The sequence below is a fragment of the Paroedura picta genome, chromosome 10, assembly GCF_049243985.1.
Source record: "Paroedura picta isolate Pp20150507F chromosome 10, Ppicta_v3.0, whole genome shotgun sequence".
NCBI lineage: Eukaryota > Metazoa > Chordata > Lepidosauria > Squamata > Gekkonidae > Paroedura > Paroedura picta.
In genome coordinates, this window is record NC_135378.1 from 26,859,841 (window position 1) to 26,885,087 (window position 25,247).

The window sequence follows — 25,247 nt, forward strand, 5'->3', positions numbered from 1 at the left end:
TCAAATAATGGACCTTTGATCCTAAGACTTTAAGTTCTTCTAAATCATCTTGTTCTTCAAGTGGGGTGCCGAGGCAGGTCCCTCCATTGCCAAGTCTAATTTTGCTCTCCTGGGGAGGTAGCTGCAGTAATCACTAGGATACAAGTTGCTTTTCTTGTGGACCATCAAAGAAAGACCAAACTGCATCTTATCACCAAAAATAAACCCAGACTGTTGCCCTGGAGGAGGATTCTTGAAAATAACATTTCCCCACTGAAGCTACTTGGGATCTGCATGTGAGTTTGATGGGGAGGAACTGTGGATTCCCGGCAAGGCATCTGCTTGGCATGTAGAAGGACCCCAGTTCAATCCCCGTCATCTCCACTTGAAAGGAGATATGTGATGTGAAAGACATCAGCCTCAGACCCTGGTGAGCCACTGCTGAGCTGAGTGGAGAGAATTCTGATCCTGATGGACCAATTATTCTGACTCTGTTTAAGGCAGATTCGTGTGATTGTGTGAAGTGTCCATGTGTTCAAGGAGATAATGGTGCAGAGAAAAATTAGATGGTTACAACACAGGGATGTTTTCACTACAACTAGGTGCCACTTTGGCCATGGTGAGGGTTACTATATTTTTCAACAACTTTAGTCCTGTATGGAATTCCACCCGGGACTTCTTCTGACAGCACAATAAACTGCTTTTGCAGTTTGAGCAAACCTTTGTGTGGCTGCCCAGATGTTTCCATGGGTCCCAGATGGAGCCAGGGTGCTCCTGACGGCTTGGCCAGAAGAAAAGATGGCCAGGCAGGAAGGATAGCCAGAAGACTGGGGCTTGCTCTGGATACCTGGATGGTCAAAAGGTCAACCGGTTCTGCAGGTCGAATGGAGGCAGAGTCATTAATGAGAATGCACAGGCTGGGAGGAATTGGCCTGAGGAAGCCAGGACAGCTGTGGTGAGGTCAGGAGAAGCCCGGAAAGGTAGCAAGGTGACAGCAGCTGGGTGGATGTGGGGATGGGAGTACTCTTGAGCCACAGTGGGAAGCAAAGAGGCTGTAAGATATCAGTCTTCAGGTGTAGGTGGATGAGAGCTAAGGAAGGCAGCAACCTATCAGGGAACTCTGGGTACCAGCAAGAAGGAGGGCAACAGAGGAGAAGCTGTTGGACTTGGGCAGGCTATGAGGCCTCATGCAGCCCAGAGAGGAGGGAAGCAGCGGGAGCCGAGGTAGGAATGGGGCAGCCTTGGTGAGAGGAGTACTAGTAAGGCTGAAGAGTCTGAGGAAGGCATTGGAATGGCAGTGCCAGGGACTCACAAGAACTGAGGGAACTGGGACATTGCACACTCCAAGGCCAAGGAGTCCAAAATCTGGGGTCGTCAGAGTTCTCCAGGAATATTAAATCCAACAAATTCTGGCACAACTGTGTCTCTTAACACATGGGATACAGCCAGGGGCAGAGGTGAGAGACGCTTCTTGACGAGCTGGGTCTACTTTTTGACTAACGCATCTCCCAGTCAGACTCTTCCCTGCCAAACCGGTGACTGGGCAGTGCGGAAGACTCATATTCTCTCAATAGGCGTATCATACTTTTTGTTCAGGCTTGTGAATGTTGGCCCAGATTTCCTTCCTTCCCTAACTGACCCCCCCAATCGCAAAATAGTCTCTCGTTATCCGATTTGGGCGAAGAAACAGGAAGGCCGCTGTTATGTCTGCCATTTGCAGCATTCTTCAGGCTTGGCGTAGGGAATCCAGACTTATTGCATCCTGTCCGTAGCACCTTCTAACGGCTGAGTTTCTGCCGCTGCAAGCAGAATTTTGACCCCCCGCCTGTTAACACCACACACAGAGCCTCGTTGCTGCCAGGACAAAAACCCTGTGTGAGAAACTTGGGTGACCCAACGGAACGTCTTTTGGAATTTGGATGAAATGGCAGCTTTTGTCATGAGGATTATTCCAGAAGGAAAGCTGCGTTGCCCGGTGGGGGGGGGGAGGTGTGGGGGAGCAAAAACAACAGAAAGCCCTTTGACACTCAGAAGGCTCACAAAGTTACGGTGTTATAGGCAAGAACCTCTTTAATCCCGGTACGAGTTCCGTGATACCTGGCCTGCCTTCCGGAGGGTTCTCGACGCGTTGTGTATAATGAGTGGCCTTTACCACAGTGGCTAAGAGACCAATTTAAATCCCCCAAATCCTCAGTGCACAAATACACTAGGTGGTCCTTGGCAAAGCCATGCTTTCTCAGCCCTTAACATATAGGATATCATTAGCATAACATCTAACAGGAGAGTGGGTGGCCCCAATCAAGCACAATATGCAAAACCAGGACACCCCCGTGGGCAGGATGGAGATTTTTTGCATTCTCCGGGGATTCTACAAGTATGAAGTGGGAAATGGCTTAGTCAAGAAGCCACAAGAGTCAGCCGGAAGTCTTGGTGTTTGGATTCAACAAGAGAGCTGTGTTTTTGAAGAACTTGTAGTCTGTGTCTGCCGAACCCACAGACTTATTACATAGAAAACCAGAAGCTCTGGGGAGAGCTTTGAAAGTTTCTTGCAGGCCACAGCCCCCTAGGCTTGGCTAATGGGCAGATGACTCTAACTAGGGCCTCTTCTGCATGATAGATAAGCTGATGAAAACTCACTAAATACATCGTTGTTTTCCTGATCTCTGCACAGAAGAGGGAATTTACTCTGCAAAACTGATTTTGCTCTGCATGGTGAACTGCCTCTTCAGTGCTTTAAGCGTCTTGGGGACCACTGCGTTATAGGACAATATCTTCCCAAGTGTTTTTTGTTCATATACACTGCAGTGTCCTGACATAGATAGGCCAGGCAAGCCCGACCCCATCAGATCTCAAAAGCTAAGCAGGATCAACCCTGGATAGTATTTGGATGGGAGACCTACAAGGATTTGGGAGGTAGTTCCTCCAAGGAACACGAAGGGTCAGGACGCAGAAGCAGGAAATGGCAAACCAGCTCTGATCATCCCTTGCCCGGCTGCCAGACGGTCCTTGGATCTCTGGGCTACTTGACACACTCCATATGATCAGTAAGTAATACACATTGCAGTCAGTTCCTTGTACCCGGACCTGCGCAGCAGAACCGCGGATTTATGGATGATAAGTTTATTAATGGCCACTAGCCATGGTGGCTGAAGGGTACCTTCACAGTCAGAGGTACTATTCCTCTGATTCGCAGAGCCAGGAGGCTACACCAGGGGGAGTCCTTGGCCACTGTGCTCAGATGTTGGCTCCCCAGAGGAACTGGTTGGCCACTGTGTGAGTTAGGATGCTGGACTAGATGGTTAGTCTGATCCAGCAGGGCTCTTTTGATATTCTTATTACCACTTTTTACAACCCTGAAGTTTGGCAGGGTGGAATTATCAGCCTTAATACAACCTGATTAATCCTGATGGAGGTGCATATAATACCATGCTGACTCAGAGACTCAAGATACTTAAAACGAAAGGGAGGCCATTCCCCCTCCCCCATAAAGTCAAGAGAAGCAAGCAGAGGCGTACAGGTTTGTATGAACTGGGAATGGGGCAGCAAAGCACAGAAAGGGGAGTTTACGGTTCGCATCTTACAGCAGACAAAAGAAATCCTTTCATCTTTGAAGCCACACTAAGATTTGCTTTTGCTTTTGCCAGTTTTTGCAGGCGTGATTTCTCATGTGCGCTGAGCCAACATTACAGATGCAACTTGGACATTTAGCTCATGTGGGCCTTTAATCTGGAGAGCCAGGTTTGGTTTCCCATTCCTCTGCATGCAGCAGACAGCTATGTGACCTTGGGCCAGTCCCCGTTTTCTCAGAGCTCTCTCAGCCTCACCTACCTTGCAGGGTACCTGTAAGCCGCTTGGGACTTCTTTGGGTAGTATAAAGCAGGGCACAAAAAAACAGCCCTCAACTTTCAGCTCTTAGCTGATGGCCAGTACACCAGCAACCGTAGTCTTTCTATAGCATAAGAATCTGGCTCTCGTATTCCGTGGATTTCCATAGGATGTCTGCAAAATGAACAGTATGTGGAATTGCTGGCATGCAGTAGCATTTCAAGTGGATTTCCTATGGCTACCATGTGTCCATTTGTCATGTGAACAGGCTGTATCTTTTGCCAACTTATTATTTTTTTAAACAAAAATTGCTTTCATAAAATACAGTTCCATGGTGGTTATTAAACACAGATGTTCCTGCATGCAGGCCTAACACATTTTGACTGTGACACATTGGATGTAATAAATCCATGTGACACACGCCGGTGTGTTTCCAATTGAAGCTATTGGCTTACGTTTGGGTTCCCCCCTCCCTGCCCCCATTTCTCCAACATGGCATCTACCGTAAAAAGAGTTAATTAATGAGCCTTCAGTTCTGTAGGCATTTATCAGGGTTTTTATTGAAGCAACATATCATCCGCAGAGTAATACTAACAGGTATAAATGTGCTCAAGGGCTTTCCAATTTGGATGGATTCCATCATAATTTTGAGACAGTAGCATATTAGTTTATCAGGCAGGCACATAGCCAAAGTCTAAACCTATAGTTTGGCCTATACTGAGCAAGAATACTGACAGATCTGTACATCAATGGGGTAGAATTGGCTGTTGTTAAATATAGGGCTCCCCCCACTTTCCCCTCAGTTGTTCATTCCTTTAGCTTCAGGGTTTTTACTTTTCTGCACGTTTTGCTGCCTCTAGTGGTTGATTCTGCATTACATGGCGTTATGTCTGGTTCTGGCCTAAAAAAACCACAATAGGGAGATATGCTGGACATAAATTGATGTAATATTGAATCAACCACTAGGTGGAGCAAAACATGAGGAACAGACCTCCACCCCAAGCAACAGAAACATACAAGCCAGGATAATGAGAATGAGGGAAAATACGTGAAATCAGTTTACTGCAATAATTTTCTGCAGCAGTCCTGATCCATGTGTCAAAACTGTGTGGAAACTCCCTTCCTTCCTTCCTTCCTTCCTTCCTTCCTTCCTTCCTTCCTTCCTTCCTTCCTTCCTTCCTTCCTTCCTTCCTTCCTTCCTTCCTTCCTTCCTTCCTTTATATTTATATACCACCCTCCCCTGAGGCTCAGGGCAATACAAGGAACTTGTCTCTCTTTGCTAGTAGTACCTTTTGTGATACTGTTCGGTGACTTAACACCTTTTATGTTCTGCAGCTGTGTATTTCATAAGATCACTGATCCTTAGTTGGCGCCCACTGACATGTCTCCTGCTCTCACTTGCTGCTTCCTCAGATCAAAGAGCTTCCCACTGTCTCATTGGAAAAGGGGTTTCATCTGAAAACCCCCGGAGGCATCACGTTGCATCCTGTAGGGATTGCCCATTCAAAAATAACTGCCCCCCTGGAGGATACTTGGCTTGGAAGCTCCCAGCATTTCGTAATTGCCTCCCATGGCAGTTGTTTCACAGCGTGCATGTTACTCTCCTTTTAAGTGCCTAGTTATTAGTATTGCCTTGCCAAGGTCATAGGCAAAATGTTTCCCAGTCTTTAAAAACAAACAAACCCTGGAGATACCTGGAATTGAACCCAGAACCTTCTGTATGCAAAGCAAAACTTGTTTCCTACTGATTCATGACCCTCTTGGGGACATGTAGGCTTAAGAATACGAATGAACTACATCAGGTGATTTTTTTTTTTCTTGCTTAGGAATATTATCTGCTTCTTCTTAATTGAGTGTGTTTTAGTTCTCTTTAAGCATTTCCTGTACCTCCACACCCATGGATTCTCATTTAAGAATTACTTTCTTGCATGAAAGCCACCAGTGTTAGGGAAATAATGTGGTGTAATTTCATTCCCTTTTGGTTGCCATATTTCAAAATTGTGATTTTTCTTTTTCACTCCTGGAAAAGAAAGCCCCTTTACTGGAGCTAGCTGTGCGTATATTTAACCCCTTCCCCCCTTCCAGCTGTTTGTTGCAAAATCTGTTCTCTCAAACCATGTTTTGGTAACAGTGACAAGTCAGTGAATCCAAGGAAACCCAAATAATTTTGAACTCGTTATAAAAACCCATTGTTGGTGGGGAAAATGTATTTTAGAAAAGGTGGGGGCAGTGGGAACAATGCGCTGGGGTAAAGGGGGGGAGTTTTTGTTCGAACAGAAGATCCTTGGCATCTTTCATGTGGGAGGGAAGGGGAGGGAAGGTGTATGGGGAAAAAAGTTGGAGGGAGCATGAATGAGGCATGTACATATAGTTAAATTGAACAAAAAATGAATTTTAAAAGAACTGTGTAAAACTCTAATCAGTAACACCATAGTACACAGAACTTTCTAGGCTGAAAAAAAACTTTCTCCAACATCTTCCAAATAAAAATGCTGTGAACATCTGTTGTGTTGTCAGAATGTGGCAAGATGGGCAACATAAGTACATGAATGCCTTGTGCAACTCCACCTAAAGATAGTAATTGTGAGTGACTCTAGTGGGTGTTATCTGCCAGACTTGGTAGTGATTTAATGGGTGGCGAAAAGTGCCCATCAGTTGCTAATAGCTCCTATGATGGGAAATATGGTATAATATACCATGAAAATAGCTTCTACTTACACTAATGGATTTGTAAAAATGGCTAAATAGATCTGCCTTTCTCAACTTTTTTACCATTGAAAACCCCGAGAAACATTCTTCAGGCTTCGAGAAACCTCAGGAGTGCCATGATCCTGCAGAATATGGCTGGGAAGTACAGCAGTGTACATGCCCACTTGGGGCCTCTGCCCTTCCCATCCCATTCAGGCCCATCATTGGCAATTTTTTTGGGGGGTGGGGGGAGGTCAACATGACTATATATGGTCGTTGTTGTTAGGTGCAAAGTTGTGTCCAACCCATCGCGACCCCATGGACAATGATCCTCCAGGCCTTCCTGTCCTCTACCATTCCCCGGAGTCCATTTAAGTTTGCACCTACTGCTTCAGTGACTCCATCCAGCCACCTCATTCTCTGTCGTCCCCTTCTTCTTTTGCCCTCAATCGCTCCCAGAATTAGGCTCTTCTCTATGGAGTCCTTCCTTCTCATGAGGTGGCCAAAGTATTTGAGTTTCATCTTCAGGATCTGGCCTTCTAAGGAGCAGACAGGGCTGATCTCCCCTAGGACTGACCTGTTTGTTCGCCTTGCAGTCCAAGGGACTTGCAAGAGTCTTCTCCAGCACCAGAGTTCAAAAGCCTCAATTCTTTAACGCTCGGCTTTCCTTACGGTCCAACTTTCACAGCCAATGGACTGTGAACCCAATGGACAGTACTGAAATAAGATAATCAGTGATAATTATGGCTAGGGCATATTATGATATCTAAAATTTCATATTCTTTTATGCGATTTTATTTTATTCGGATGGCTTTTTACTGTTATTACCTGTATTTGACACTTGTTATTTAATGGTCTATGACATAAATAAAACTAAAAAAGTGATTGAGGAATTCTAGTGTTATGGACAAGACAGTGTGTAATCACTTTTGGGGGAGAGAGCAAGAGAGATGTTCAAAGACTGGAGACAACTACGGAGAATCTTCTGTCCTGCTCTAAGAGGTCCCATACAACTGTATATGTGAAATGCATCTGCATGTGGAGGATACAAGGCTATCTGAGGATGCATGCAGATTTGGACTGGGACCGTGGTACACATGGACAACAGGTTTTCGTCTCCCCTCCCCCATTTTCTCAATCTGAAACAGCCCATAAGAGGAAACCATGAATACCGGTTTAATTATCCCTGCTAGAACAACTAGCACCTCTCTGGGTCTGTTTCCAGACTGGATGATCATGTTAAGAGTAAGGGTGTGCATTTAGCTTGGCAAAACTCAAAAAAACCTTAAAACATTGAATCAATGCTGACTCAGGTCTCTCCCCACCCCCACACCCCCGAGTTTCTAGGCAAGTTGTGAATCCCTAGTTTGATTCAGGACCCAAATGCAAAAAGATGAATCAATTCAGCTTTTGATTTGGGATCCTGGATTGCTGCCCAAAAAACAGCTGATCTGCGGTGAGAAGTGTCTCTGCAGGTCAGCTGTTTGGCAGCTCTGGATCTGTTCGACAGCTCAGAGCTTAAAAATTCGGCTTTCCTGAATTTTTATGACACCAAATCCCAGTACTGAAACTTTGATTCGGGTGATTCAGGATATAAACCTGAAATAAGCCTTTTTTTTTTTTTTTTGCACATCCCTTGTTAAGAGTATTGATAGAGTCTAAATATGCAGAAAAGCTGAGCACATGCTGCTTAAGGACAAAACAGATTAATTATAGGAAAGAACATACTTTATAGGAAAGAGAAGAGAAAAGCTTTGGAGAAAGGAAGAGGCTAACTGTTCTCTGAAGAACCAGGAAAACCTCAGTAAGCCAATCAGAGACAAGAAGGTAACAATTTGAAATAAGGGAGAGGCTACTAATCTTTGCTTTTCTAGCTAGCATTCCCCTTTACTGCTCCTGCAGGATTTTTCAGTGATCTATCTGCATTTATGCACATTAGGTTTTGTATATTCCAACAAAGAGAAGTGTTTAAGTGCCTTCTCCCCACACATCGTAGTCCCAGTCCAAATCTGCTCCGTGTACCTGGGAATTTAGTGCTGATCATGGAACTCACAGCATAGGGACCAGAGAGGACACAAGGAGAAGATCGTGTTCAGTTAGGCCCTAAAAGTAAATTGCCTTGCTGAGTTTTGGGGAGTATAAAGTTTAGCAATAGAGAACTGGTGTACTTGCACCTTTCCTGTTATAACTTAGCATTGAGAAGAGCTAGAAAGTATATATATTTTTAAAGAAATGTAAGCTGGGAATTAGGTATGTTGTTCCTATTGGTCATTATAATATTACTATGTTATAACAATCTAACCGTTACTGTTTTAAAAAAAAAGTCCTGTGGTTGTGATGGGTAAGGGAAAGGTCGCTGCGGGGACCTAGATGAGGAAAATTATACTCATGGGGGAGCTGAACAATAAAAAATATGCACCATTTCCATCTATACGGAATTCAAATACATTGCAGCTTCTCCAACAAGATCAGGATTGGGGAAGATGGCAGCAACATAAGGAAAACATGGTGGTATGACAAACTAAAGAAGATGTCATGTGGGTGTTTCTGAAATCAGTGTAAGGAAGCCAAGATGGAATGTAGCATCTGTCTGACAACCGCCACGGAAGGAGCAACATATGCGGACCCTTTGCAATTCTACTATTTTTTCCTGAAATATACTATGCCTAGGTATTCCAAAGCTCTTGACCAATCCCTTGACAGCCCCAGAATATTTGAAATAGCTTCGTTATCTTTCATGTAGTGTGCAGGTGACCTGAAGAGGCCAGGAAGGCATGCACAACTATGCAACTGTTGTTAGAACGCCTCTCTGCCTAAATCTAAGCGGTCGGGTGTCGGGTGATCAACCTGACCGGTTGGTACCTGCCTGGATCTCAGCTAGCCTTTCTCTTTTTCGTGAGTGCTTAAAAAGAAGACCAGCGTGAGGCCAAGAGTTGCACGAGTTTTATGAGGGGAGGGTTCCCTAGAGCAGTCTCTGGAACCAGGACAGGTAGCAAAAGAGAACGGACTGTGATATTTTATATGCACACAGGAACGAAGAGAATCACTTTTTTACATCTGCCTCGCAGTTACAGAGCGCATCTGGTTCACAGGGTTTTTCATAGACTCTTCCCAAGATGAATCTGCCTGTCTTCATTTTTAAGAGATTTTGACCTCCTCTCTTTGTGAGGAGGTAATCAAAACATCTGGTCTCAGCTTTACTTCAAAAAAAAAAAGTTATATACTGCCTTCAGCAATGGATTGTTCCCAACTGTGTAAACAGAGTTTTATGAAAAGTGTCCTTTTCCTGCAAATGTTCCAGCAGACATTGTCTCCAAGCTTGGAATTAGCATGTGCAGAGCTTGTCTGTGTGTAATATATGAAGTGAGCAGAAACATTTGCAGGTTATTGAAATGTATTTAATTAAAATTTCTTGGATTGAAAGTGAAAAGACTCTTAAATGAATTTTGAGCTGTGGTTTTTCCGTTGTACTGACGACAAATCGTTGTTTTACTTTGGCTTGAAGAATCTTCCATTTTCAGTCCTCACCTATCTTCATAACAGTTTTACAGTCATTTTTCTTTCTGGCTGTTGAAACAGTTTCTAAAATGTGGGGAGAGAGTTTACATATTTTGCCTTGGCGTGCAAACACTGAAAAAAATCAGTCGGAAACTCATCATAAAACGTGAAATAAAACAACAAAACGAACATGTTAATCAGGCACAATCATTTTTCCTCCTTTGCGTGCGTACACATATATACATAAATACAATTTCCTTTATAAATATATGGATTGTTCTTGATGCAGTTTGGCAATGATGTTTTATTTTTGTTCTCTCTAGAGAAAGAGTTTTGTGAAAGTCTTGTTAACCGTTCGTTAATGCAATTTTAATTTTAACACGTTTTTGTTCGGAGAGCCAGCTAGGTGTAGTGGTTAGGAATGCGGACTTCTAATCTGGTAAACCAGGTTTGATTCCCCACTCCCCCACATGCAGCCAGCTGGGTGACCTTGGGCTCGCCACAGCACTGATAAAGCTGTTCTGCCAAGCGGTAATATCAGGGCTTTCTCAGCCTCACCTCCCCCACAGGGTGTGTGCTGTGGGGGGAGGAAAAGGAAGGAGATTGTAAGCTGCTTTGAGACTCCTTTGGGTAGAGAAAAGCGGCATATAAGAACCAATGCTTCTTCTTCTTCATGTTACTTTTTATGGTGACCTAGAGTTAAAAGACATACTAACGCTGTAACTTCTGTACTAATATTTTCACTATCTGGCCATTCTTGGCTTATTGTTATGAGCAAAATCTAGAAAACATGTCTTCATAGGAACGTAGATTCAAGTGGGTAGCCGTGTTGGTCTGAAGCAGCACAACAAAACAAAATCAGCTTGCTAACTTGAGCGTTCACTTTGTGATTCATAGTGGAATTAATGGCCAGGCGGCTGTTTCCCCGCTTTCATTAGGCGTCTTTGAAATAACATCTTCTCTTTAATGTTATAATAGGAACGTTGAAAAGGTTTGCTCACGGATGTTACTGGGCATCCCCATTGTTTAGGAGGAATTAAAAATATCACTGGTCCCGTGTCACAGTGTGCTCCACTCAATGGAGGTGCATTTGTTCTTCTAAATCAGGGGTAGTCAAACTGCGGCCCTCCTGATGTCCATGGACTACAATTCCCAGGAGCCCCTGCCAGCATTCGCTGGGAGGGGCTCCTGGGAATTGTAGTCCATGGACATCTGGAGGGCCACAGTTTGACTACCCCTGTTCTAAATATTTTGGGAGTGTGTCTGTCTGTAAGAGACGGATAGAAACAACAAGCTTTTCATGAAAAGATGGTGGCCGGAATACAAAACAGCTGACTTTGTCTCCGGAGCACCAGTCCCTGAAACTGAATACTTCGGGGAGGAGGAGGGGGAGTAGCAGGCCACTTTAAACAGGGTTAAAGCAGCTTCATTAACATATTTGTGCATTTATTTTCTATTTTCTGTGCATTTATATTATATTTATATCTCCGTGCTTTTGCCCGGAGTTGCAAAGCATGTGTCCTGTGGGACTTAAGCTCATTGTGAGGGAAGCCAGCCACCCGTCCCCCCTTACGGGGCTGAATGCGAGAGGCCTACTTGGAGAAGAGCAAAAAATAGATGCAGCCCAGCCCTGTCCAAGACAAGCAGGGACTTCTCAAGTGTGTCTCTTTTCCTATTTATGTGCTCTGTGTATCCCACTCCGTAACAGACACTTTCACGCATTTGACATGTGGGGCCAGCTGCTTCTCTGGCTATATATCCTGCTAGCAGATTGTGGAAGGGAGCCAGGCAGAATCGTGCTTTCACTCCCATGCGGGCTTGTGCCAGCCAAAATGACAAGGGCTAAGAATAAAATCCAAAGTTGCAAACTAATCCATGGGACATTTGACCAGTCTGTTTGCTTAAATTTCCCTGTGTGAGATGTTAAGGACGCCAGCATTTTAAAGGCCTCCTTGCTGGTAATCTAGAACAGTGGTCCCCAACCTTTTTATCACCGGGGACCTGTCAACGCTTGACAATTTTACTGAAGCCCGGGAGAGGATAGTCTTTTGCCGAGGGACATCGCTGCTGCCACCTGAGCCCCTGCTCCATTTGCTTTCACATAGTGCCATGCCAAGGGAGAGCCCCAGTCATGCCAGCTGCTGGAGAGCACCAAACATGAGCCGGCAGCAGAGTGACAGGGCAGCCCCCGAGGCAGCAGCCGGGGGGGGGGAGGATGAGGAGGAGCCGTGGCCTGGTACCAATTGATCTACGGACCGGTCCCAGGACCGGGGGTTGGGGACCACTGATCTAGAAGATACTCTTATTTGCTCCCTCCCCCAAAACCTAAAACAGGCAAGTACTAGGGTTGTCGCTTTGGTGTGGTTTGGCCACCTTAGTGATCACCAAAGCCTGAAGCGGCACGTAGGAGGCCAGCGCCACAGTGCAGAGAGGAGGGGTGGCAGCAGCATGCTGCCACTGCTCCTCCTCTCTGCACCGTAGCGCTGGCTGCCTCTGGCTTCAGTGATCGCCGAGGTGGCCAAACCGCACCAAAGCATACAACCCTACAAGTAGCTGTTTGCAACCAACTGTTATATCTATGGAATGCAAATTAGTGTAGTTTTCAACCTCCCTCTGATGCAAATTAAATTGTTTATTAGAAGGCACACAGAGGGTGCTGCTGAAATATGCAATCACTTTATCTGCCATGATACAAAGGACAATTCTGCATCCTCACTTTTCTCGTGTTTAAGTTCTTGCTTCTTCGTTTTCCCTCTGTTCTCATATTTTGCTCCCAGTAGTGGTATATTCAATATGACACTGGTTTGTGCCCAGCATAAAAACCCAGTTCAAATCTGCAAGGGAATATGCATGACATAAACCAGTATAATATTGAATTGACCACTAGAGGGTGCAAAACAGACCCCCCTGCCAAAAAAAGAAATGGGACTTAACAAGTAAAGAAAATGAGAATGTGGAAAAAACAAAAACAAAAAATAGAGCAATGCATCAGACCATGTCTTAGGTAGGTTGGCAGTAGTCACTTATCCTGTCCAAATATTGACAATAAAATGGGATTGGGAGCAAAATGGACCTGTTGGGGCATGACAGAGCAGTTCCTACTTGCCCATCAGAGAGGACGCATTCCACAGTGGCCATTTCATGAGGAAACTGCCTCAGGGCATGTACAGAGTGTCTTTTGAAGGGACCAGAATCACTTTACCCAACTGGGTATGAACTACAAAACTGTGATGGTGAAGAATGCGATATTTCACAGAACTGCCCACTAAAATCTCTTGCTACATAACCTGGGGTAAACAAAGCTGACTCACAAATTTATGTTTATGTTTTATGCATCCAACATTTCTGTTTGCTCTAACAAAATTAGATCAGGTGGAACAATAGCTGGAAAAAACAGAACGTGCAAAATATTCCCTGTGGCCAGACCCCACAGGTGACTGTCTTTGAGGTTCCGTGGGGCAAAAATGGCTGCTCATCAGACAGTGCGACCATTCTGGGAAGTTGATGGGAGACGATGTCTCCTGGGTAGCTCCAGAGAAACAACTTTGCTGTGGGATTCAGTATCCAGCAAAAAGACTGGGCTCTGGAACCAGAAAGTTATTGTATGTTTGTCCTGCACATTCCCCCATCCTTCTCTCATTTTGTAAAAGCAGAGGGAAATATCCAGTGTAGAAAATACAGACTGAGATTTTAAAGGCATGTTTACGCTTCTTTATATTCCACAGGTTGTGCACCACGAGGTTTTTGTGTGTGACTCTGTGACAGATCCTTTTCCTTCCCAATACCATTTTTGTGGTTAATACACCCAACCAGGTAAAGTGACCAACAAAGACGTTCTTCCGTGTGATGTGAACCGTTGTTTACTCATGTTTCTGCAGAAAATCTTGTGTTTCTCCATCCCACGTGTTAAAATGACAGATTATCTCATAAGACAGCATGCTGGCAACAGTTTCCCTCAAGTGCCTTGAGATACCCAGTTTGGATCCATGGGCAGATTTCCACTTACACTGAGGAGGGAGCACAGTTGCCAGTGCAATAGTTGGACAGGACTTGTGTTCAATAGTTGTGTAGGCAGACTCTACAGATGGCATGCATTTTGACAGTGAGATCAAGAAGAGCAGTTATTTTAGTCTGCCTGTCATGATGGGAAAGTGCAAGAGTCCAATAACCTTAAAGACTAACAAAATTTGTGGCATGGGGTGAGCTTTTGTGAGTCAATGCTCACTTCTTCAGATGCCAGCCACTATGGTCATGCAAGGGCAGTCACAGACGGTGGGATCTACCCCACATTTTCTGTACTGTGGAGTTCTGGAGGTATTTTTAAGCACTGCAGACTTTCCATAATAGGCAATGTTGCTCTGTTCCCATTCACACTTCTCCCCATATTGGGGTCTAAAATAACCCATTACACAATGTCTGCGCCTCTTTTGATTTATTTTGGCTGCATTTCCATTGTTGTAAATAAATCAGATACCAGTTGTGAGCAAGGAAAGGGCAAAGAGCCCATGCTTTTGTAAGTGAGCACGCTCAGTCACATTTTGACACGAAATCTGGCAAAAACTGATGCTATACCAGCTAATAATTCTCCATGAGGAAGAACAGGAATCTGAGAGATTTTAAGGAAGATCACTCCCCATTGTCAGAGATGATTGGAGGAGGGGCTGAGAAACAGACAGCTGGGATGTGTATGTGTGTGAAGTTCCTTGTAGGAGAGGCCCGTTGTCACAATTGTGAAAAAGGGGCTGGGCCCCATCCATCATTTGTCATGCCCCTCCAATCAGCACTTGGGGTTAGTGTGAAATATGTCACAGGCCTTTCAAAGGTAAATTCTCTGTGTGAAAAAGGAAGGAGTGGAGATAAAAAGGTGTGAATCCTGTCATAAAATCTTCAAATGTGAATTCTCCATGCAATTGACTAAAACACAGCTAGCGGTTAGCAGGGCTGAAGAACCTTCCTGCTTAAAAAAAAAACAACAACTCTGCAAGGGATGTGCCTGTGTGTAAAATCATGTTGAAGCAAAGCAGAGAAAATAAATAATGAGGGCTAAAAACCCATGTCCTCATTTGTTCCCCCCAATAATTTTCTAACTATGGGCTTGGTGTAGAGTTGTACATGGAGGGGGGGCAGAGTTGGGACTTTTTGGATTTGAGGTTTCCTGATTTGACACAAATCAACCGAATCATTGATTCAGCATATTGATTCGAGTTTGGCCAATTCAGGAACCTCATACTAATTTGGCTTAAACAGTTGTCAGACTGTCATGAGGATCAGCTGTTTGGTCTGGTCTCCCTATGGACCCCTCTGAGGGAAGGGGGAGGCATTTAAAGACCTGCCGAACAGCTGAGCTTTAGGTTCAGCTGTTTGATGTGCTCTCCCCACCACCACCACCCCGGACCCTTCCCAGGCTGTAGAGAGCTGGCTTTCCATATGGGAAGATCTGAATCATAGAATCATAGAATCATAGAGTTGGAAGGGGCCATACAGGCCATCTAGTCCAACCCCCTGCTCAACGCAGGATTAGCCCTATGCATCCTAAAGCATCTGGGGAAGGCATTTAAAGGGCACTAAACAGCTGAGCCTAAGTATCAGCAGTTTGATGTACTCTTCCAAACTCTGCAGTCTGGGAAAGGCCTAGAGGGCATTTAAAGGGCAATCAGATGTTTGGCAGGCAATCAATCAGCTGAATCAATCCTGAATCAATTGGGGTACTCGGCTGGTATGAACTCATGGGATTTTTGATTTGGCTCACATATGCCCCCAGGGTGTGTGATTTTAGTATTTTCAGGACTATTTGAGCCGAATCAGATCCCTATCCTGGTGTAGGATTTCCGGGGATCTCGTGTTACATTTCAGAACGTCGTCTGGAAGGAGAACCTCTGTGCCTGCACTTGTTCTCAACTTGTATATTTGACAAATAAATAAAGTGCTCCAAAAAAAAAAATTCTCCCCTTTAAGGAAACAAACTGGGCCAGTGTTGGCCCCTAGAGCTTTTTTCTGCTCAGATAATTGGAAGGTGTATAGCAATCTGCTTTGTCATCCGTCGTGAGGGTCAGATAGTGTTGCTAGCAGTGTTCGAAATCGTAGCAGAGGCGAAAGCGAGTTCTCCATGCCTTAACTTATTATGGCATCCTGAGGCTCCGGGGCAGTAGACAACTGGGTAAACCTGTGGTGTCAGCAAAAGCCCTGCAGGCTGCATTTGGCAGGGGCCCAAGAGAAGTCGAGGAGGTTGCATTTCCATCTGATCAGATTGGCGTATGCATCAGTGGGCGCAGCCAAAGCCACTGGAACAACTGAACTTCCCCAGTATGAGAGATCTGATGCAACTAGTTTGATTGTTTAAATTCCTTTAGAAGAAACATTTGGCAACTTTAGGAATGAGAACAACATCATCTGAATTTTGTACCCTGCTTTTTGCTACCTGAAGGAGACTCAAAGCGGTTTACAATTGTCTGCCCTTCCTCTTTCTGCAACAGACACACACCTTGTGAGGTAGGTGAGGCTGAGAGAGCTCGGAGAGAGCTGCTATGTGAAAACTGCTGTATCAGGACTGTGACTAGAGACGTATTTATGTAAAGATGACAATAATTTAATTATGAAAATGTATGATTAGGTTTATTATTATGTGTATACTGAGGATGAGGTGGTCAAAGATTTTATTATTGTTTGGGCAAGGAATCTTGGCTATAAAACTTCATTGGAAACCTGGCAAAAATGTGAAGATCTGAAATTTACAAATAGCTATTATATTAAGGAAAACGACTATAAACTGTATTATTGTTGGTACATGGCTCTACATAAATTAACCAAAAATAAACAAAGGCATATCAGATAGATGTTGGAAGTTTGGGGAAGCCAAAGGGACAAAGTTTCACATGAGGGGGACCAGCAAAAAAGCAAGACAATTCTGGCAGGATATCCATAAAGAAATTTCAGAAATGTTTAAGGACACCCTAGCCATAAATCCAGAAGTGTATCTTTTAGGATTTTGGGTCAATGAAAAAGATAAAAATATGGAGGGATATTTAGATACTCAATGGAGGCGGCAAGGATCGTTTGGGCAAAAAATGGATGTTAAAGCTGATACACACTATAATTGATTGAGAAATGAAAATGTTAGAGCTCACCCAGTTGGCAAAACTGACAAGATATGTGGAAGATATGCTGGTGATTGGGGGACCTCTGCAACATCTGGAGAGAGGCACATCTGGAAACTAAAGTATAATATGCAAGTTGTGAGATCCTTGGAAGCTGCAGATGCCAGTGGGGGGGGAAATCTCATGTGTATGACCAACATGCCACAGTGCCCTGATCTAGCTCCATGAATTCTGTGATCGCCTTCCTTTCTCTTCCTGACAAATAAACACTTTAAAATGATTGGTTGAGTTATGAAGTGCCACAAACATATCTGTTGGATGGAGGGAGGATGTTTTCTTTCTGGGAAACGCTCTAAATGAACTGTGGCAGATGAATGTTGATGTTAGGCTCTTTTTTCCTAGGCAGCCCCTCCGGAGATGCATATTCCTCAGGAAAAATGATATTTTTGTGTACTGCATAAAAACAGTACAGTTTGGTTCTTACTCTTCTTTTGGGGGGAGCTGTTAACTCGTTCCCAAATGGAGTAGTAATTCAAGCAGTGAAATGACAGCCGCCGAAACGGAGCACTCGTGTGGTATTCTGGGCAGCCTGATCTTGTCAGATATTGGAGAGTAAGCAGGGGCAGCTCTGCCTATCATTTGGATGGGAGACCAATGCAGAGTCCTTGGGTTGCTGTGCAGAGGCAGGCAATGGCAAACAGCTCTTGCCATGAAAACCCTCAAGGGTTGAAATAAGTCAGCTGAATTGTGACATCATTTCACACACGCGTTTAGTGCTCTCTCTCTCTCTCTCTCTCGCGATCAGTTTGCTCCAGAGTTTCAGTGAGATGCAGAAATGTTTTCCCCAGGGAGTGTACGAGGAGAAGAAGAGTTGGTTTTTATACCCCGCTTTTCACTACTAAGAGCATCTTGTGGTGCAGGGTGGTAAGGCAGCCGACATGCTGTCTGAAGCTTTGGCCATGAGGCTGGGAGTTCGATCCCAGCAGCCGGCTCAAGGATGACTCAGCCTTCCATCCTTGCGAGGTCGGTACAATGAGTACCCAGTTTGTTGGGGGGTAAAATGGTAATGACTGGGGAAGGGAATGGCAAACCACCCTGTATTGAGTCTGCCCAGAAAACGCTAGAGGGCGTCACCCCAAGGGTCAGACATGACATGGTGCTTGCACAGGGGATACCTTTACGTTTTACCATTTCACTACTACAAGTAGTTCCTAAGTGGCTTACAATTGCCTTCTCTTCCTCTCCCAACAATAGACACCCTGTGGGGTATCTTGATATTATTGCTGTGTGAGAACAGCTGTATCAGGACTGTGACTAGCCCAAAGTTAACCAGCTGTCTGCCTGTGGATGCATGTGCTGATTGTAGTTTGCACAAGCTGTTGCATAATCAGCAACTGTTTGCATTGCCCTGCATGGCCTGTTTCATGTATTCTCTCTTTTTCATTTCTCTTACTATTTTTAAAAATAGAACGGGGTGATGTTGCGTATGTGGGAAAGTTTTAAAATTATTTATACTTTGACTAGCCTCAAAGCCCGTTCCTAAGAACAGGGCCTGAAAGCGCCCCCTCCCCTGGCCCTTGGCCAGGCAACTTAAGGTGGCTTTGGGCCACAGCTCGCAGCCAAATCAAGTGGAGTGGGCAGGGGCTGGGCAGCTCCTTAGCAGGGCCGAGACACAGCTCCTTAGCAGGCAGTCAGGATGCCGGGAGGCCCTCATGAGCAGGCCCAGCCTAGCATGTCAGGAGGCCCTCGTTAGCTAGCCCTCCACCACGACCCTTTGCCCAGGGCCCCCTCCCCTCCCCTTACCTGCTGCTGGCTCCAGGCACTGAGGCATCTGAGAGCAAAGAGGATAGAGTCCAGGCTGGAGGGTGGGAGCCACAGGGGCAGGGCCAATCAGGACAAAGCTGGCTGCACCCTGATTGGCCCTATTCCAACTTGCACAGCCGGACACGTCCCACCCCTAGGCTGTTTCAGAAATATATAGAGGAACAACAATTTATACTTTGATTTCTGAGCCACCCCTCCCTGAAGGCAGGTTCCCTATATATACAGTCATCTGGTTTGCATGTATATTTTGACTCTTAATTCAGTATTTCTTAAAAAGTTGTTATTCTTATAGTTGAACTGAAGTGTTTGAATAAAAAAAAATACATAAATGAAGTGTGATTTCGGCATCAAATTCAAAGCTTTCTGGAAAAAAATGGGAACAATGGCTGCAAAATATTTAGATCGTTATAGTCAACGCTTGACAATTTTACTGAGGCCGGGGGGGGGTAGTCTTTTGCCGAGGGACGTCGCTGCCTGAGCCCCTGCTCCGCTTGCTTTCCCACTGGCACCCCTGACTTCCTGCCGCCCGCTGGGGGGCGCTGCCAGCAGCAGCTGCGCAGTGCCACGCCGAGGGGGAGCCCCAGTCATGGCGGCCACTGGAGAGCACCAAAGGTGAGCCGGCAGAAGAGTGGCAGGGCAGCCCCTGAGGCAGCAGCTGGGGAGGAGGATGAGGAGGAGCCACGGCCCGGTACCAACTGATCTACAGACCGGTACCGGTCCCTAGACTGGGGGTTGGGGACCACTGTGAGAGCTTTGAATGCCTTTTAATGTGGTGCACACATGCTCAGGGATTTTCTGCTGTATTGAAAAGGCATTTTTATTCCATGTGACAGCCTGGGTCCAAATGGCAGAACCGTAGATCATTCCTCTGGTTGCATCCCTCAAATGCAAACTGCAGGTTCAGACAGCCGCAATTTGCATTGGTGCTATGCAGGGGCGTGAGGGAGGATGTTAACCCTTCGACTCCCATGCAGTCTTGCTATTTTAAAAGTGGAGAGGTGTCTCCTTTAAAAATGTGCAGATGGCTAAATAACACTGTTGTATGCACAGGATTACAAAGAAATGTTATAATTTGAGCCTGCCGGCATAGTTGGCAGTACAAGATGAGAGCCTGGATACAGTTTTAGCAAATGGCCCCATTGGGCTGCTTTACTTAGTGTTGCAGTACTTAATATAAAGCAATTTGAAGGGCAAGTTTCTGATCCAGACTTGTTGTTTATATGATCACAGATGGAAGTTTAAATGGGCTATTTTCAATAGGCTGAAGTTTTGGTTTCCAGAATAAAAGGGGCTCGGAGTACAATTAAAGCAAGCATGACGTAAATCTTCCAACTGCAGCGTTCTTGCTGAAATAGGGTTCTTTACGGAAAACACTAATAAATTCCGGGTTTTGTTTAATAACTTCACTTATACTTGTATAATCTCTGTGTTTGAGGGATTGAGAGCCAGCTTTTAAGTCAAAGTGCAGAATTTCATAGTGTAAATTATAAGATACATCTAGCCTTCCAGATTCAAGTACTTGGTGAATTCCCTCCCCCCCCCCCAGTGTGTACCTCCAAATAAAACAGTTAATTGCCCTACCTGGGTTAAAGTTCCAAGTGCTGGTGATGCATGTTCTTTGCAATTCAGTTCAGGAAGCCATACCTGTACAATTTCTACCCCTATGTTACCGCTTTTAGACAAGCATAGCTTGAGTAATCACTCAAAGGTTACTTCCTTGCATGCATGGGATGATGTTCGTTTTCTGGCTTGGGATGGATGATCCAAAGGGAGTGGTGCAAAAATCAAGAAATGGTTGGAGGTTGATAGATTTGCCCTCAATGTCGAACACTGGCTGGTCCGTCCTTTACAATCAAGAAACGGTAGAGTGGCATAGTGATTACAGAGTAGTGGACTGTAATTTGGAGAACTGGGTTTGATTCTCCACTCCTTCACATGCAGCCAGATGGGTAACCTTGGACCAGTCACAGTTCTTTCAGAGCTTCCTCTGCCTCATCTAACTCACAGAGTGTCTGTTATGGGGAGAGGAAGGCGAAAGTGTTTGTAAGCTGCTTTGGGTAATCCTAAAGTTTTTATTTTAGTATTACAATTTACTTACACTTGTTATTGTTGTTGTTGTTGTTATTATTATTATTTATTTATTTCCCGCCACTCCCAAATTGGCTCGTGGCAAGTTACATGTCATAGTCCCCACTAAAACCCCCAGTTAAAAACATAATCCCCAACATGGCAGAAAACCTCTCCCCACCCCCTGCTATTAGAAATATATGTTTACATATTATTTATTTTGTATTTAGAGTTTCTCATATCACTGACGAAGATACCGAAAATGAAAAAAATACCTGGGAGTTCATTTTGATAATTTGTAAATTTGAAAAATTGTTCTTCAGTGGAATAAAGTGTTATTTGCCATTGCCAGCTTGAAACCCATTTTCTGCTTGTGTCACGGCTGATGGGTCTTTACCTGTTGATTCAGACCAACATGGCTACCCACCTGAACATGTGTGGTCTTCAGCAGTGGGCCAGATAATGACTTCCCGGGACCACCTCAGGGTAACAGCGTCAGGGAGACTAAAGTTCCTTCTGCAGGCACACCATGAGCCCAGTCCAGAGCTGAAACGTCATGCATGGAAATTTAGGGCCATTTCGCACAGAGCTCAAAGTTGCTATTTGGTTGCCGTTTGTGAAAGCGCTACTTCAAGTAGCGAAATGTAACTAGCCGTGCCCGTAACGCACAGCTGCGGTTTTTGCGGAATTTGGCACTTTCACTTCTCGCCACTTTCGTAACCCACAGGCTTCCGGTTCTCCGCCTTATCGCTACAAAGGAGGTCCCTTTTTAGCGCTTCTGGCCTCCCGTGCCCGTCAATCAAACTGCAGGCACACCTTTGACCTCGACCCTAAAGCCGAACTTGTCGGGGTCCCCTTTTTTTTTAAAAAACCCAGGAAACCCCGTAGCAACGCGTTATCGTCCGATCATTGGCGCCCTTGGAACGTGTTTTCTATTGTTTTCTAGGAACCAGATGCATTGACATGTTTGATTGGTTAATCCCCGCCCACAGTACACGCCCACAGGTTACCTGCTTATATGCACCTGGGCAGACACGCGGTCGGCCTCACTCTTTTGTTTGCGTAGCCTACTGCCCGCAGCACAGGTCAACGTTGCAATGGAGAGGCTTATTTTTCAATTGCTGGCTTACATGCTCGCGGTGCTCCAGCGCATGAATACCGCCTTGTCGCGTCGGACGTCTGCTATCGCGGAGTACCGAGAACGGGTGGCCGGAACGCTGACCAGCAGCAGAAGACGTTCTGTAAGGGTAACCATGGCGGCCAAGAAACGCTGGCAAGCACTGGCAGAGGTCCGGTTCCCCAGACAGTTCTGGGTGGACGAACGATCCTCTGACTGGTGGGAGAATTTTGTGTGGACTCGCTGGGATGATGACCACTGGATTGCCAACTTCAGGATGTCGAGGGGGACATTTTTTGAACTCGTGGAGGCTCTACGTGGACGCATGGAGAGGCAAGTCACTGGCATGCGGCGCCCCGTTCCAGTTGAAAAAAGGGTGGCTGCCGCATTGTGGTACTTGGCCACCCCTCAGTACTTCCGGACAGTAGCCCAGCAATTCGGACTCGGAGTCACTACGGTTGGCGATATCCTTAAGGAGTTCTGCCTCGCCATGGAGGCGGAATTGTTCAGCAAAGTCGTGTGCCTCGGAGACCGGCTTGGAGCGGTGAGTGTCATTCTATCCCCTTTGCCCTTTAAATTTTTTTTCTTGTTTGACAGGTCAGCAACGAAGACGCGATACACCCCACGCTGACATGCAATGGCTTATATTCTTTTCTTTCCCTTATTCCAGAGTATGGACGGGTTTGCCAGGCTTGGATTCCCGCATTGTTTTGCGGCCGTCGATGGAAGCCACATCCCTATCCGTGCCCCCGGGGGAAGCATAAAAGAGTACGGGAACAGGAAGGACTTTTGCTCTGTTCTCCTGCAAGGAACAGTGGACTTCTCCGGCCGGTTTATCGATGCCGAGGTGGGGTGGAGTGGCAGGAGGCATGATGCCCTTGTTTTCAGGGAATCCAACCTCAGGAAAGCCATGGACGAAGGGGTCTTTGTTCCAGGAAACCCCACCGCCACCATTGAGGGCGTGCGTGTGCCGCCGTTGGTGCTCGGGGACGGAGCCTACCCAATACGACGCTGGCTCATGACTCCCTACAAGCGGCCAAGGACAGACGTGCATAGCCACTACAACCTCACTCACTCCCGGGCAAGGAATGTAGTGGAGCGTGCCTTTGGACGTTTGAAGTCCCGGTTCCGTTGCCTGATGTCCCGACTACACGTGCATATAGACAATGTGACTCCGCTGATCATCGCGTGTGTCATTTTGCACAACATATGCGAGGACAAGGGACATAACATCCCCTTCCCTGTGGATGAACCTGATCCTGTTGTCCTTGAGGACACACAAGACATCCCTGAAGCAAGGAGAAGAAGAATCTATGCAGAGGGGTGCAAGGTTCGGGACGCCATAGCCACCCACATCTACAGAAACAGGAGGCGTGTTTAATTGTTTTTCCCACTCTCTTGTTGGTGAATAAAGTTTTGTGTTATTTGTTTAACCTTGTCTTGTGCGGTTTGTGTACTTTGCCAGCAAAAAAACGGGGATTCTCTGGTCCAAAAGCACTTTGACAGCCCTAAATGCTAACTCCCAACTGAAATTGACAAACACAATACGGAAGCGCTGAATGGGGAAAGTTCGGGGAGGCGGGTAGCCAGGAAGTATTGGCGACCCCTGTCAAACCGGAGGATCAATCCACTTATGTTCCAATGAATAATTTTATTGGTGGGCAGCTTTGATACATTTAAAAAACGGGGTGGTCTATCGGAGCAACGCACGTTCGTTCCCTAACCGTCATTCCGAAGATGCCGAAGCCACGGAAGGGCTCCTTCTGGCAGCGCGCCGAGGCTGAGGCACTTCTGGAGCTTGTGCTCCAATCGAAAAGTGTTGGCCGCCTTATGGCCAGCACCCACTGCCACACCAAGGGTGCTTACCTGGTGTTGGCTTCAAAGCTGAGGGAAAGGGGCTACGTCCGGACCTGGGAGCAGGTCCGGACAAAATTCAAGCGCCTTAAGCTGGACTTCCTAAACAGTCTGGAACAGTGGGGGGGGATCCCGCAGCCAAGTGGGAGGACGGCCTTCCACGACCAGATGGTAAAAATATGGGAGAAGGCTGGGAAGCCCCCCCTGGACATGAGGAGGCATATGGGTGAGTGCTGCCCTCGTTGTGTTTTACCCTTAAACATGCATGGAATGACTAGCTGCCTCTTTCCCCTACTGTCCCCAATGAAATTCGAGAAAGTATTTAGATGCTGTCAACCCCCTCAGACTTAGCCAGCCAGTACTGTAGAACCACTTTGGTTATGCGCTTAGACTCTAACTGTGGTGTGTCCACCAGCTGTCTTTCATCTATGTTTTGTGTGCTTTTAATTATGATTTGTCTTTTTCTTTGCCCAGCCACACAATCACCATCCAAGCTGGCAACAGCACCTGAGCGTGAGGAGGGGGAGGAAGAGGGACCTTCCACCTCGGGACAGGCTGCAGGTGAGAGTTTTATGCCTGTGCGGGAGACCCATGTGTGTGTACCCCCATGGAGCCATATGGGAGCCTGCTGTGATGCTCCCATTTGAAGTGTTATTAAATTCTTTGTTTGATTTCTATAGCTGAAACTGTGGAGGCAAGGCTGCGTGCGATGGAGGCCAGAGTTACTTCCCTGGAGGCTCAAGTGGCAGAGCTGAAAGGGGAGATTGAGCAGCAAAGGCAACAGAGGGAGGCGGAAGAACGTAGGTTATGTTCCCCACTGCCCAACTCTTCTCACACTGTGGCTAAGGCCACTTAAAAGTGTATGCATGTAAACTAAAGAAATTTGAAAATATGTGTGGCACTAATGTGTACTTTTTCTCCCTCCCCACACAGTTAAGAAGAAGGAGGATGAGGACCTCTTCCGCCGCAAAGTCCGGGGGTCCGTGGGAAGGTTGAGCAGGAGAGTGAGGGAGATGGAAGGGGCTGGGCAGGGGAGCAGTGGGACCTGAGTTTTGTTTCCTGTTTGTGTTTTGGGGTAGGGGTTGGGGGGGGGGCTCCAAGTTTCATTCCCTAATGTTTTTCCCCTGTTAAATGTATAGTTTTGTTAAAAAAAATAGGTTTTCCAGGGGGGTGGGGGGTGGTGGTGCTGGTGGGGCTCCAAGTTTCATTCCCTAATGTTTTTCCCCTGTTAAAATGTTTTTTAAAATAAAATGTTATTGCAAATTTTATAACAAGACTCCAGTGTGACTTCTTAAACTCGC

General features: G+C 45.8%; 1 protein-coding gene across 1 annotated transcript in view; it reads left to right on the forward strand.

Annotated features, from left to right (window-relative positions):
* The window catches only part of LIMCH1 (LIM and calponin homology domains 1), a 201,957-nt gene that overhangs the window by 33,942 nt on the left and 142,768 nt on the right, over positions 1-25,247 (forward strand). The gene's annotated exons all lie outside the window — the stretch shown is intronic.